Source organism: Polypterus senegalus, chromosome 13, assembly GCF_016835505.1.
Source record: "Polypterus senegalus isolate Bchr_013 chromosome 13, ASM1683550v1, whole genome shotgun sequence".
NCBI lineage: Eukaryota > Metazoa > Chordata > Cladistia > Polypteriformes > Polypteridae > Polypterus > Polypterus senegalus.
Genome location: NC_053166.1, coordinates 45,501,831 through 45,513,934, shown reverse-complemented (window position 1 = coordinate 45,513,934; position 12,104 = coordinate 45,501,831).

The following is a 12,104-nucleotide window of genomic DNA, read 5'->3' as shown; positions in this document are numbered from 1 at the left end:
TTTGCCTGGCAGCTCTATCCTCATACGATACGTTCTTATAACTATGCTTCAGTGGTCAAAAGGTTACCACTTGATTGTTAAATTAAAATGTCACCAATATGTAGAAGCCGGTAAATAAGACCAGTTGTGAACCACGAGGTTGATGTTATAAACTCAACAACTTCCTGTGAAAACAATTAACCCACTAACTTTTCAGAAAGCAGAAATATGAAAACAACTGAGCTTAATATAATTGGAAAAAATCGTGTCATGGGAGAAAGGGAGGAGCCCTTGTGGTAGACCTTCACTCCCAGAAAACTCACTATACAGCAGGCAAAAGTACAAAAATATTAAAATTTATTAAAATACTCAACATAGGGGTGAATTGGAGAATATACATCTATCCAGCAGGATAGCTAATCCTCTTGCCCACCGGAATACCACATCAAAACACTCCCCTTCTCACCAGCTCTCTAGGTGTTTCTCGTCCTTTTTCTTTTTATCCTGACCCCAGTCTTTTGTTCTCCCACTCGTTTAGCGTCTTTCCTTGCTTTGAGCTTTATCTAATGGAATCACTTCCAGGTTCAGAAAAGGTCCTATGCTTTTTCTAGGTCTCCCATACCAGAATTGTCTGTAATGTCCTTGTACCCATGAGCCTTGTGCTACCATTAATGATTTAGGTCTTCAGTGTCCCTTTGTTCCTGTCTACAGCTGGTCTGTCAACTAGTGGCTATGCAGTGTTGCTGCTTTGGACATTTAACTGGAGGTTAGTTTTTTTTTTTAGTTTTTTTTTGTCATCCTGGCCATTTGACCTTATCATCGGACTCATCTTTAGAGATTTACATTATGATGTTTTATATAAGGATGCTACCCGTCTAATTATATATCTATGTTTCATAAAATCATATGGATTTATTTATTTACTTTTTCTTTGTTTCTTATTCATTAATATTCTTACCTAATCTTATTTTTTTTTTCTTGTAACTTTCTCTTTGACATCTTGTAAAGCACTTTAAGCTATGAGGGAAATTCAAAAACTCTATTTATTAAGAATTTCAAAAACAAATTACAAGCACTTTTCTACATAGTCACCTTTCTTTGCGATGCAATCTTCCCAGCATCATACCAGCTTTTTAATGCCGTCAACAAAAAATGTTTTTGGTTGAGCGCGTAGCCACTTATGCACCACTGCTTTCACATCATTTCTCGTGGTCATGGCTGTAGCTGGACGTCCGGAGTGCTCTGCATCCGTCACCCTAGCCATTTTCGAACATTTCAATCCACTCATAGACGACTCAAAGAGAGAGAAATTTATCTCTGTACTGAGCACACTAGTGGAGATGAATTTCTGCTCACGGCACACCTTCTTCCCACAAAAAGCATAAGACAGAATACTGTTCCTCTTTGGTACAATTTATAAGTTTCGCAGCCATCTTAACCACAGGGTGGCAACAAAACTGCAAGGGCAGCTGGCTTGCCAGACAGAACTAATCACATGACACTCTCAGACACGACCAATTACTACTCCTCCCACCTCCATCATTTCCAACGAAAATATAAAAGTGCGGAAACTTTCTGAACATCCCTAGTACGTTCTTTGTATGAAAGTGTGCTATATAAATAAATGTTGCTGTTGTTGTTATTTCCTTCCTAGCATCACTTTCCTCTGGGTCACAGGACCAGGCATCTTTGCCCGTTGCTGAGTCACCTGCCCTCTAATCTCCTGGCCTGGTGCTTTTCTTGGGGCAAGCAGCACTCATACAAGCACACTGCCTCCAAGTGATCATCTACACTGGCATATGCAGAACCTGCCCAACTACTACCACTGCCATCTCTGTATCATGGGGGCTTCTGTGTAACATAACATTGCTTGGACTGCTTACCCCTTGAATCTAGAGGGGTGAGGAGCACCCCATCACAAAGAAACTTTCAGAAGAAGAGTCTTTCACAAGAAAATATATAAACTACATCTGTAAAAAGTAAAATGAATACCACATCAGTATCAATACATAAAAGTCCTTTATTCTTTTTCAGGCCATTACACAGTGAACATCATCCCAAGTTGGTTTACAGTGTTATGGCACAACTGCATATATTGCAACTGAACCTTAGGCACAGTGATGTTCCTCAGAGCCTATTTTAATTAGCCATGTTGACTAATACTCACTGGTCCTAGCACCAGAGTGTCAACGTGTCACATGACGATTAGCACATGCAAGTAAGAATTTCACTGCACTTTGTACACATGAGACAATAATGACCTTATGTGGTTTAAAGACCTGCTCTAAAGCCAATAGGTCATAAGGAGGGTATAAAGAACTATAAAATACTTCACAATCTGCAATGTGTTTCCATTCAGTGACCTACAGCCAGGGCTGCCCCTTACCAAACTGGGTTCCTAAGCACAATCTGCTTGCCTGATACTTTTTCATAATTTCGCCAATGGCTAAGTAGAAAGAAAGAGAGCTTCCTGTGCTAGTAAAATTTACAAACATCTAAAACAATCAGAGCACTTTATATTTGAACAAACATTACCAGCCTTTGACAATGTGTAGAGGTCCTGAGGTCTACATGGCGGTAATAAATAATCTACAGCCATGTGTCAGCTGGGTACTGTTATGTCAGATAATATTTGTTAAACACTTGATATTAAAACTATTACACACAATGCTACTCTGCTGTTACCCCAGTTATTAGCCTCTAACTTTAGTGTAGATGGAACTGATGTAACGTTAGCTAGTGTAAGAAAGACGCTATATAGAGCCCGACCCGACACAGATTAGACACAGGAGGCACGTGTAACATTAAATAAATTTTTATTTTCTACAGCTGTGAGACACGTCTTCCCCGTGTCCCACAAGCCCAACACAGTCCCAAGCACACAATAAACACTAATTTCTCCTCTTCTTCTCACTCCACCACTCCTCACCAAGCTTCATCCTCCTTCCACCCAACTCTGGCCACTGAGTGGTGGTCGCTGGCTCCCTTTATAGTTCACCCGGAAGTGCTCCAGGTGCTTGATCCCTGATTTCCGGCTGCACTTCCGGGTGTGACAAATTGGTGGCTCACAATACAATACAATATAATACAGTTTATTTTTGTATAGCCCAAAATCACACAGGAAGTGCCGCAATGGGCTTTAACAGGCCCTGCCTTTTGACAGCCCCCCAGCCTTGACTCTCTGAGAAGACAAGGAAAAACTCCCAATAAAAACCTTGTAGGGAAAAATGAAAGAAACCTCGGGAAAGGCAGTTCAAAGAGATACCCCTTTCCAGGTAGGTTGGGCGTGCAGTGGGTGTCAAAAGTAGGGGGTCAATACAATACAATACACAGAACAGAACAATTCCTTAATACAGCATAATAATAAAAATTTTAGAAGTACGGTTTAACAGTAGATGATATGACATAATTAGGTTTGGATATTTTTAGAGTCCTGGAGACCTCATCCATCTAGCTGCCTCCCCATTTGGCCATGCCACGGCTGAAACGTTGCTCCGATGAAAGGACCCCTCTTTCCCATGATTCCTGTGATCCTCCATCAGGGAAGACTTTACCATAGGCAGGCAAACAACTTGGCAGGTAGGCCGTGGCACCAATTCCAACATTTGGGTACCGAGAAAAGAAACAGAATAGGTGAGGGTTAGTATTCAAATATAATTATCATGTTACTTATGTTATAGTGCTAATGACTAACAACAGAGATGCAGTATGTACAGTTAATCAGCAGCTCTAGTCAGGATATGCTAAACTGAAGTAGTGAGTCTTCAGCCGGGATTTAAAGGCTGAGACTGAAGGGGCATCTCTTATGGAAGCAGGAAGACCATTCCACAGTTTAGGGGCCCTGTAACTAAAAGCTCGACCTCCCACTGTTATTTTATTAATCCTTGGAATCCTAAGAGACCGGCATCTTGAGATCTTAATGTGCTCAGGTTTGTAAGTCATGATAAGTTCAGACAAGTAAGCGGACCTTGGCCATTTAATGCTTTATATGTTAAAAGGAGGATTTTGAAATCTGCCCTAAACTTAACTGGGAGCCAGTGTAAAGATTTAAGAACTGGAGTTATGTGTTCATATTTTCTTGTTCTTGTAATAATTCTTGCAGCCGCATTTTGGATTAACTGGAGGCTGTATAGAGAACAGTTTGAACAGCCAGTGAACACCGCATTGCAGTAGTCAATCCTACTAGAGATAAATGCATGAATTAATTTCTCACAATCCTGTTTATTTAGAAAGCGCCTTAATTTCCTAACATTTTTAAGATGGAAAAACATGTTTTGGACGACTTTGTAATATGTGCTTTAAATGACATGCTAGAATCAAAGATAACTCCTAGATTGCGGGCTGATTCAGTAAAATTAATTGGGATTCCAACTGAGTTAAATGACGACAAAATATTGCTGTGATCAGCGTCATTCCCTCCAACAATTAACATCTCTGTTTTATCTGTATTTAAAGACAAGTAGTTCTCATTCATCCATTCCTTTAATTCACTAACACACCTAATTAAAGACAACAAGAGAAACTTCATTTGATTTAAATGAAAGGTATAACTGGGTGTCATCTGCATACGAGTGAAAATTAACATTATGTTTCCTAATGAGAGATCCCAGTGGAAGCATGTAAAGTGAAAACAGTAAAGGTCCCAGTACTGAGCCCTGCGGGACACCATATTGAGCTTCTGTGTATAATGATGGAGTACTGTCTGCACATTTCTGTATATACTGGAATCGATTTGATAAATAAGAACTGAACCAAGCAAGCACAAGGGCTCAGGAGTCCCAAATACAGCGCCCCCTGACGGTACCTGCGGGGCCCAACAGGGCTGCACCCAACTCCAATTCCCACGATGCCCTGCGGGAACCTGAGACACTGTTTCACACCAGGGAGGTGGCCAACTAGCGTTCAGGGGGAGGTATTCCAATGTCCATGGCTGTTCCCCCTGAATATAGTGTGCAGGGGCGTCCCGGCTAGGTAAGGACGCCAAGCCCCTGTCACACTTGCTTACTGGGAGATGGACAAATTTAGATGTAAATTTTGCCTGTAACAAATGCAGAACAAACTGCTTTCTTTTTCTTTTTTTTCTTTGTGGTGCTCCTGACCGATGTTGACTTGAAGCCATCTCTCTGCTCGTTAATGGAAAATTACTGTCATTGTCTGCAACATTAATTTGACGATTCATGAAGCAGGAATAATTCCAATAGAGTTAATCTGCTGACCTCTGGCACTTTACTCCGTTGTGGCGGTTGTCGTTTTGCATCAATCATCAGTGATGTTATGCAATATGCCCAGTTACGCTATAGTTAAGATTAGGGTTGTGGGAGGAGTTTTCTGACCCGAATCAAGTAAACCACGTGACACAAATATGGAATCCAATGGGCTGTCCCACAGAGCTTCTGAATCACTGAGGTCAGTGAACCCATAATGGCCCCCCACCATCTGTCCTCTGATCACGGGCCCCACACAGTGCAAGAAAGAAAAAGACAAAACAGTTAGTGATAGTGCCCTCTCTCAGCCTGGGTTGGTATCATATATCTGGAAGAACATGAAGGGTGACCCTCTGACATGCATTTGTGACAGCTACTAGGTAGCTAACCTACAGTAGCTAACTCAAAATGCTCAATTTGCAGTCATAAGCCCTTTAATTCCTTCAACAAAAACAGATAATAACATAATAGCACAGTTTGAGTGAACATAAATGGAAGACTACACTAATATTCCTGACCGCTACCCAAAGGGCTATTCATTGTAATACAGTGATTTATGTTCATTTATATCTCTTTATTATAAAAGAAAATCTTAAGATGAGACAAGACTATTGCCAAGAGATTTTTTCAAGTCCCGCCCTCAACCATTTCAAGTTAATGGTCCACACCCACGGTTCTCTCACATCTCATTCGTGTGAATGCTTTTGTCAGACACAGTTCCTGCGCTGTCAGCTCTTATAAATTTTTACGTTTTCCTCACTTTAAGTTCCCAATAAAAGAAGACTTATTATGTCCATATTTTATTGAAGAAGTTCATCCCGAAGAGTTATCAACAGAAGAAATGAGTACACTGGCAATCCTAGCACTAAGAAATGATGAAGTCAATTGAATTAACGCATAAATTGTTGATCGGTTTCATGACAAATTGGTTAAATTTGTAGCAATAGACTATGTTGAAACAGTTGGTGGTGATGTTGTGGAAGATGAAAACATCAACTTACAATATCCCGTAGAATAAATGTTAACACCGTCCGGTCTTCCACCCGCCAACTTACTGTTGAAAGAAGGATGTTTCGTCATGTTATTGCGTAATTTATGTATGAGTGATGGGCTATGCAATAGGACAAGATTAGTTGTATTCAAAATTGGTCAAACAATGCTGACATAAAATTTTAACAGGTGACAAGAAAGGAATGTAGTCGATCTTCCGTGGATACAATTAGACATCAAAGGAAATCTTGATATGCCCTTTGTATTAAAACGTTTATAGCTTCTCGTTAGAATAGCTTTTGCTGTGACAATTAACAACTCACAGAGACAAACATTCGAAAAGTTGGTTTAATTAGTAGAGAGAAAGAAACGATATTCACTCACGGGCAGTTATGAGTTGCATTTGTCACGATGTAACTCCAAACACAGAATCAAAATTCAATGCAATATTGACGAAAAGTTAATTCCAAATATTGTTTTTACTGAGGCTTTACAGTAAAAGTGTAAGTTTAAAAAGTATTTGCGTGTTAATTTCAAAGCCAAACAGAATGAAAACGTATAACGCAACATATACTTCAACAACGCAACATGAAACATAATTTTCTTTCAATTTATTACATTTTACTATTTTTTTACTATAGTTAATTACTCATTGTAATGTAAAATAGTTAAGTCTATTATGCATATGTAACAATTCCCATGAAAATAACAATCTGTTTAAATTGTACATCTGTATCTCCATACGCAAGTGGCAGAGCCACAAAGTAGCTAGTGCGTACTGCCCGCCTGGGGTTGGCTAGCGAAGCAAGCAGGGGCCAGAGCCCCCTAGTAGTTATAATAATTTTATTTCCTTTCATGAGTGATGACAACTTCAAGATTTCACCACAGTATTTTATGTTTTAACTGGACTCTATATTCATTATTATCTGAAAAAGATATTGTTTAATTCGTAACAGTAAATCTGTTTAATCCAGGATAGGATTGAGGGGGATTCTGCCTATCCCTTGTATGAGAAGCAAGACAGATACCATCCCTGTACAGGGCATCACTCCATGGAAGATTCCAAACAGATTTGTTTTGAAAATGCAATTGCTGTATTGTATTACTGATGGATTAAAAAAATCCCATCAGTTTGCAGCAGTTTATGGGAGAATGCTATAAACTCTGCTTCACAGAAATATGGCTGAAAGAACAGTTCCTGATACAGTTATTTAAACAAATGGATTAACAATTCATCGGCTGGACTCAGCCAGTAAGATAAATGAGAAGATTTGTGCTTTAAAATCTCGGCTGCATAGACAATGAACTCTACTCTAAATCATGGATACCTAATGTGAAATATTTTAGGATTAAATGTCATCTCTTTTTATCTGTTGAAAGATTTTTTTCTCCATTATTATAAAAGCTGTGTGTTATCTGTAAAAATAATTCTATTGAGGGACTTCAACCATTGCAGATTCTAAAAAAGAGTTACTAAAGGACTTTCAGTATGTCTCCTTTCCTGCCAGAGGGAAATACATTCTAGATCAGCACTATTCCACCATTAAAGGGAACACTCTGCTCTGTCAAGTCAGACAATATACCAGCTCTGTACAATGGCGTTAACAGGGTGTGAATGGAGCCTGTGAAGAGCTTTGTCCTGTCTAAGACCAGTTCTTGCCTTGCGTCTGATGTTGCTGGAATGGGCTCAGGAAGCCATGGGCTTGAGAATGGTATGTTATAGTATGCTATAGGAACAAATAACGTACTACTGTTTGTACAGTCATGACAAATCATTTCTTTAGTCTATAAACATCAACTCCCATAATGCACTACATCTTTCTTCTCAGTATGTTTTGCAGAACTAAGTTAATACATTTGTTATATATGTGGTTTAGAAAGAAAAGCTTCCCAGTGATGTTTCTTTAACTCAGTTTTTGTGATGTCGATCTTGCTTTTCATGTTTTGTTGGAAACCGGGCCTTATATAAATGCAGCACTGTCTAGTTTTATCAATAATGAGCACATGTCTCTCACTCCCTTACTCTTTCTTCCTCTGTCTTGTTCTTGCCTTAAAAGAGCAGTCTTATCACTTTGCAGAATTAGACGTGCGTGTTATCCAGCAATCTTGAGTCCATTTTCCTTTTCATTGTTAGCACTTCACATCAACTAGCATTGATTTCCAATGTGCATTTGTCACTGAGGCCATACATGATGGAGAGCATGTTTATCACTGGTTCCTGAAAGCTGTCATGCCTTTCTGGAAATGGGGAGTGATTGCAGGGCAAATGTGCTTGTTTCATTCTTATCACTAGACAGGTCATGTTTTGCAGGTAATGAAGAAAGTCTGAGTGCCTCCTCTAAACATCACATTACTTTTAGATAGCACTGTAAATGATGCCATATGTAAGAAACGTGTATGGTAAGAGCCACTCAACAGACAAAGAGATGAGAGTCTGTAATAGATTTTTAACACCAGCTATACCGGAAAGTTTATTTAGCAGTTGAAAGCTCAGAAAATGGGCCAACTTCAGTTAACAGAAAAGGGACTTGGAGAAATCTAAATATGCATGTAAGGCGCACCAATTGTCTTGTGTCCATTCTTCAGTTACCAGATGCTTTTTTTTTAATTCAATGGTATGCTAGTAGCCTTCTCTACTGTGGAGTTCTATGGCAGATTATTTATGCTTTTCAATTGACAGATTCAGCCTGAAAGTCTTGTCATGCTGAACAGAAGTGCAGTGTATTTCGTGAAAGCTGAAAAAAACATTTAGAGTACTTTACCTGTTTAGAAAGTGAAGCAGGACCTTAGAATGCTTTGTATAGTCAGTGTGTTTACAATGTCACACACATGTACATAGGGTGTTGTGAGCCTGGAGTTGAGTTCCAAAGCACTTCCTATAATGCCCCAGATAGAAAAACAATGGGCAAACACAGAACCTTTATAAAAATAAAAGATTTATTCTTCACAAAACAGTACTCCAATAGCAATCAAGCTCCATGGTGCACAAAGGGAAAATTGATTTGCCTGAGACACAAGAATCTGTGATTCTGTGATCCTGGGAAATGTGAACTCACTACCAAATAAGATCGATGAACTGGCTGCCCTGGTGAAAAATGTCAGGACCTACAGAGAATGCAGTTTGCTGTGTTTTTGTGAAACATGGCTAACAATGAACATCCAAGATTCTAACGTGGAGCTACCCAGGTTTAGCACAGTTAGAGCGGACAGAGACGCAAATACCTGCAGGAAGCGGAAAGGAGGAGGACTTGCTCTCTATGTGAATACAAGGTGGTGCAACCCTGGACATGTAAATGTCAAAATCTCCACTTGCAGCAGGTACATCCAACTGTTGGCCATAAGTCTGCGTTCCTATTACTTGCCCAGAGAGTTTGGACACGTCATTGTTGTTATTGTTTACATCCCTCCTCGGGTGGACGTGGAGAAAGTGGGTGACATCATCCATTCTGCTGTTGCTAAACTACAAACACAGCACACCGAGGCGCTTGTGCTAATCACTGGAAATTTTAACCATGTGACACTGGACAGAACATTACCTGCCTTCTCCCAGTATGTGGATTATAACACCCGGAGAAACAGGACTATTGACCTAATGTATGCAAACATTAAAGACGCATACAGCGCCACCCCGCTGCCTGCACTTGGGAAAGCAGATCATAAACTGGTTCTGCTTCAGCCTCACTACAAACCAAGAGTGAGGGCACTACCTACAACCACACACTCATTCAGGAAGTGGTCCCCTGAGGCAGAGCAGGCTCTGAGAGACTGCTTTGGAACTACGGACTGGGATATCCTGAAGCGGTCACATAGTGAGAACATTAAGGAGGTTGTTGACTGCACTACTGACTACATCAACTTCTGTATGGACATTGTAGTTCCAATAAGAAGAGTACGCTGCTATGCTAACAACAAGCCATGGATTACAAGTGACATCAAGAAGAAAAGGGATTTTAAAGGCAGTGATCAGTATGAGCTCAAGTGCGTGCAGAAGGAACTCCGAGTCCAGCAAAGGAGCAGTACAGGAGAAAGCTGGAGCACAAGTTGCAGAATAACAGCATGAAGGAAGTGTGGGATGGGATGAAGATCATCACTGGCTGCAGCTCGAAGCGGGGTGCCACCATCGAGAGAGACGTGGAGAGAGCAAACCAGATGAACAACTTCTTTAACAGGTTTGACCACCCTCCACCCATCCTTCCGCTGATACCAGCATATTAAAGAAGCCCAGGTAAGCAGAGAGCTGAGGAGACTTCGTGCCAGCAAAGCAGTGGGTCCAGATGGAGCTCCTCTCTCATCTTATACAGTAAGTGTATTAAACACCTGCAGAATTTAAGTTTATACTGCCCTGTCTCTCAGTGTCAGTACCTTACATTCTTAGTTGACTACTACTCCCTTCTTTAAATTTGTGAGCAAGTCTTTAGTTGCACCTCAAAGTGAAGGTTCATATTAACCAACTAATACAAAGTGGTTTTTGCTAATTCTGTGCTTTTTCACACTATTAACAACTTCAGAACACAGCAAGAGAGAAAACAATGGGAAGTTAAACTTATGCTAAAATTGAACACATTATAACATGGTTAAAATAGAGACATGACTTTTATGGACAGATATGAGGATTGTTTACATCTCTTGGACCATCCCATGCAACCTGACTACAGCTCCACATTGTATTGAAAAACTCATGAGAAACGTCAAAAGACTTTGTTGGACAGTTACAGTTATCGTATCAAAATACAATACAATACAATTTATTTTTGTGGCAAGAAGTGCCACAATGGGCTTAGATTGAAAGATCTTGAGTATGCATTGTTCTCCTCTCTTTCTAAAAGAATCTTAGCCTGGAGAGGTCTGTCCATTTTTTACAACTCAGAAGTCTCACTTAAAGGTTTTCCAATGTTGTATCTGTCCTAGTGTTCATATAAACACAGGGAACTCCAATTTCTGTATTAAACCTTGCATAAAGAAGGGGCCTGAGTTGCTTTAAAATCTTAAATATTGTAATCTTTCTAGTTAGCCAATAAAAGGTGTAATTTTGCTTTTCTTCTCACTACATCCATAATGGCTAACACAGTACAACACCCTAGTACTACATACTATTAACAAAAAACACTTCAATTTACCATTTTTCTTAGGTGTGATTCAAGGAGATCCACATTAAATTTATCTCATTAGATGCAGAAAATCAATCCTCTGAACAAATAAATATGTAATTGAATAAATAATTACCTTTGAGTACCATCATAGGCACAAAATAAAGTGACCCTTTGTGTTGTATGGTGTTGTATTTGCTTTTATTGAAGACTATTTTCATCCCATCCATACCTATGCCCAATATAATGCTATAAGCACACACTATTTATTGAAAAGGCTTTGGTGTTTTGTATCCCAGCAGCTGATAAACAACAACATTAATGACTCTGTGGCTAAGCAGTTTGACCTGCACACACTTTGAATTAAGCTTGCTCTGTGCCCACATCACTCATTTATTCTTTAAGATGCTTTATTAGTTGCAGCTGCAAACATCCCAAGGGCTCCAATTAGATAACCTGGGCCTCTAAATACTGTTTAATCAATTGATATTAACTCTATTTGAATTTAATGAATGAAATAATGCAATTAAAAAAGAGAAACTGTGAACCTATATTGATTTTATTAAAGAAAATGGGGCAATGCTGCTGTTCCTGTAAAAGTTCCTATAAAACTGCTGCCAGTTCTGAGATGTCAACATGGGAGTTTGTTGGAAACAACAAGCAAGCATAATTACAACGTATGCATGTTTATTTATTATTCATTAACTGTTATATGTAAAAACTGAGGTCCTACCAATTTTAACTTTCTCTCTTCAGCATCTAGTTAAAAAATTAAAGTTGATAGGAACTTTTACAAGGCATTTGAGTTTTAAATGTGTTGTTATACTGGTAAGGTGCAGTGACA